Source organism: Clarias gariepinus, chromosome 2, assembly GCF_024256425.1.
Source record: "Clarias gariepinus isolate MV-2021 ecotype Netherlands chromosome 2, CGAR_prim_01v2, whole genome shotgun sequence".
NCBI classification, from domain to species: Eukaryota; Metazoa; Chordata; class Actinopteri; order Siluriformes; family Clariidae; genus Clarias; species Clarias gariepinus.
This window is the reverse complement of record NC_071101.1, coordinates 13,545,151-13,549,469: the sequence shown is the minus strand read 5'-3', so window position 1 is coordinate 13,549,469 and position 4,319 is coordinate 13,545,151.

Below are 4,319 nucleotides of genomic sequence, written 5' to 3'. Positions count from 1 at the left end.
TTTACATGTACATGTATAGTTTTTTTCTTCTATTAAACTGTAAACTTGTTTTTTCTTGTCTGTATGTGATTACAAATATGCACGCACACACACACACACACACACACACACACACACACACACAAAAACATTCAGTTGAATCAGATTATGGCCTGTTGCCTGGTATTGTCTTGGTTCATCAAGACATTTCAAGTCCTAGTCCTAGTCCTAGTTTCATTCTTACTTTATTTCCCAATTCATTTGTAAGAACGTATGCCCTGGGCTCCTGCACCAGTGACCTCATGCTTTCCAACTGGTGGAATGTTTTATAAGTAGTTTTCAAAAAAATATATAATAATTAATCTGCGTACTGGTTATACTATACACCCTAGATGGAATCTGCCACAGGTGTAAATGTGATTGTTTTACAAGAATATGGCTAAGAGCGCTGTCATCTCACTCCTCAGGTTCTTTATTCTGACTTTTACCCCCTTACATGGTTTCACAGCTCAGGGCAAGAACCGCGCGAGACTAAAGAAACAGAGCAGACCGAATGAGAGATACAATTGTGGAATAATGGAGTTTCAGATTTATTTATTTTAATTAATTATTTTTATTTATTTATTTTGTTGATCATTACTTGGTAAGAAGGTAATCATCACATCCTTACACAGTTATGAAGCTGCTGAGATAGAAAACTAAGAATAGTGAGTTGTAATAGATTGTGTTGGCAATTTTCTTTGCATATTTTGTTATCTCATTTATTTACTCATTTATTTTTAGCCGAATGTGACACTTGGAGGGTGTATAATTTCTGTGCCTAAAATATATAAATAGATCATGTCTAACTCTGATAGGATAGGATGGATAACATTGTCCTGCATACAGAGCCTTGGGGAGGCCTGGAGCCTTTTTTAGAAGAGACTTAGAGCACATGGCGTGGTACACGTTGGACAGGGTGCCAATCCATCGCAGGGCACACACGAAATACTCATTTACACACTAAATTGGAAACACCAATTAGCATAACCTGCATGTCTTTGGATGTGGGAAGAAACCGGAACACCCAGAGGAAACCCACAATGCACAGGGAAACTTCATGCGCACAGACCCCGATACGGGAATCGAACCCGGGCCCTGGAGGTGCAAGGCGACAGTGCCAACCACAGTCACAGTGCCGTCTACACTATAAACAATACACAAAAAACATAATTTAAAAAATGCATGTATAATATATACAATATATAGCTACTGAATATTATTTTTTTTTTACCCAAAAGCAAATTTTAATATTTTTCTCTTCCAAATTAAACACCAAATTCAAATGTTATGCCATTTCATTCAAATCCTTAACTTTATATTTATATTCCTATTATTCATTTATCCATCACTTACTAACCCTACAAATTTTAGACGTATAAAATTAATGATTCTTTTACACCCGCATGATAGATTAGATTTATATATATATATATATATATATATATATATATATATATATATATATAAAATATATAATATATATTCTACTATATATATATATATATATAAAGTGAAACATTTGTTATGTATTTTAATGACTGGTTATTATGTACCTTTTTATTGAATAGTTAAACCTGGATAGTAGAGCATGAGATCAATCTCAAGTAACATTTGGAAACCTTCCCAGAGAATGAGTGCAATGAACCGTTAGCACAGTGACAAACCAAAATGACCATCATGGACTTTATACCTCCATTTTTGCATGAAGTTTAACAAAGCTAAATAAATAAATGTATAAATACATACATAAAAACAAAAAAGTGTTTGTCTTGCATATTATTTTACAGTATACTGAAGGTTGTGCAGTATAGTTTTGAGAATTCAGTAATAGTGGGGAACAGACTGGGCTTTCTGTATTTCCAAAACTGTTGGTCTACAGGGATTTTTGCACACAACCATCCCTAGGGTTCACAAAGAATGTTCTGAAAAAGGGAAAATATCCAAAGAAAATGCCTTGTCGATTGATGCCAGAGGTCAGAGGAGAATAGTCAGACTGGTTCGAGGTGATAGAAAGGCAACATTAACTCAAATAACATCTTGTTACAACCAACATATACTGAAAAGCATCTCTGAACACACAACACGTTGAACCTTGAATTAGATGGGCTACAGCAGCAGAAGACCACACCTCAGCTAAAAACGCTGTAGTTCACATGGGCACACAAACATTGGACAAAAAAAGATGGTGTAAACAACATGAAAGCATGAAAGCATGGGTCCGCCCTGCCTTTTATCAACAGTTTAAAAAGACTTTCTTGGCACCCTTTGGGCCCTTTAGTATCCAAGTGTATTTTTGCTGATCATGTCCACACATGGCGGGTACATAATTAAAAATTTGATGTTTTTCAGATGGAAGTTTCACAAAAAATAAAAATATATTTTTTTTCTAAATCTACTAAAATAGAACTAATTTCTTTACCATACAGAAACCTTACACATCTTATGAATATATATATATATATATATATATATTAGGGTCTAAAGAACCGAAAGTACTGTATATAAAGTTCTGTTGCATATGTTGCTCTCTAGTCAGGGTGGAGTTACTGTATAACAGCCTTAATTTTATATATACAATGCTTTTCATGACATTCCTCTCATAATCTTCTAATTTATGATGTCATAGATTTCTTTTTGAAATTCCTAATCGGAAATCCATGTTGTTTTCGGTTACCGTCATACAAGGAAAGGGGAAGAATAAGTCTGTGTAGTTCTTCAGAAAAAAAAAAGTTTTAGTAGACAGTTTAATAAGAGTTAAATAATAATAATTAATTACATTTTATTTATATAGAATGGGCGTTGCCTCAAAGCAACTACACACAATCAAAAAAAAAGATGATGGGGATATGTAGTAGAAAGTAAAAATTTATAGATCATTGTGATAAGATTGTCCCTGATGAATAATATTGTTTATTATTAATAATAATAATAATAATAATAAAACCGCCACAAAGACAATGTATATTCTACTACAAGGTTTACGGTAGTACATAAGTAGTACGATTATCTACATTAAAGATACCTGAATATTTAATAGTAAGAAACTGACAATGAAGCTCAAAGACTAAGTGCATACTGTAGAAGCTGCTTTTCCCCCTCATGGTGTGACTGAGATAAACAGACTTGGCAAATACTGTAATTCTCTTATCAGGAAATAATTGGGTGTGTTCTTTAACCCTAAAATGTTTTTTAACTGCATGAACTAAACTCTCCACAGCCTCCTTGTTTTTTTAGTATGTAGTTTAATTTTTACATAGTTTATCTTGTATTTAACTATGAATTGATACACAGTATGAATTTACACAGGGTCCTGCTTATTAGGTCCTCGTATTACGGCTGGAGCAAAGAATTATTGGCACCCCTGGGACAGACGGCTAAAAATGGTTATGGGAGCAATGTGTAATTAGATCAAGATGAAGGAAATTCTTTATTCAACATACTCTCCATTTTTTTTTACACACACACACACATAATATTTATACATATATATATATATATATATATATATATATATATATATATATATATATATATATATATATATATAAAGTATATATACTTTTATCATGATACATTTTACATTTTAGGGTTTTAAATTTAACCAGGGAGTTTAGGAACTTGACCCACTTAGACGGAGTGTCCCAGAAGCGAATTTCGTTTAATTATTCCCCAGGATGTGATAGACTAGAGAATACAGACATAAACCGAGACACAATGCATAAACCAAAAAGGAGCTACATATCTGTTGTTGGGGTAATAATTAATAGATTAAAGAGCTGAAATGACATTCCTGGTCATGTGCTCTGCTTCAGGGATGGTTGTGTGGGAAAAAATCCCAGTAGATCAGCAGTTTCAAAAATACCCGGAACAACAACAACCATGCCACGTTCAGGGGCACTTACATCACCTTTCTTTCACATTCTGAACTTTAGGTCATCTTGACCTTGTCTACATTGCTTCCATGTGATCATTTGATTAGATATGTATGTTAATGAGCAGTTAGAGTACCTAATGAAGTGGCCAGTGAGTGGAGATCGCCACCATTACGCCAACTAAGGCGTGCCTTGCATTTAACCACAAATATGACTGACTGATTATCTAGACGGTGCTAGAACTGAAAATAGACCTAAACCGAAGGGGTCACGGCGCTTGGCAAATTAGAGCCTACCTTTGTGTAGATTAACGGGAAATAGAACAGGTTAATCAAGCTGGAACAGGTTCAGTAAAAGGAAACTGAAATGCTACAGTGTACATTATAAACAACTGTTTGCTTCAAAGTGCTGTCAACAGTTTGGGGA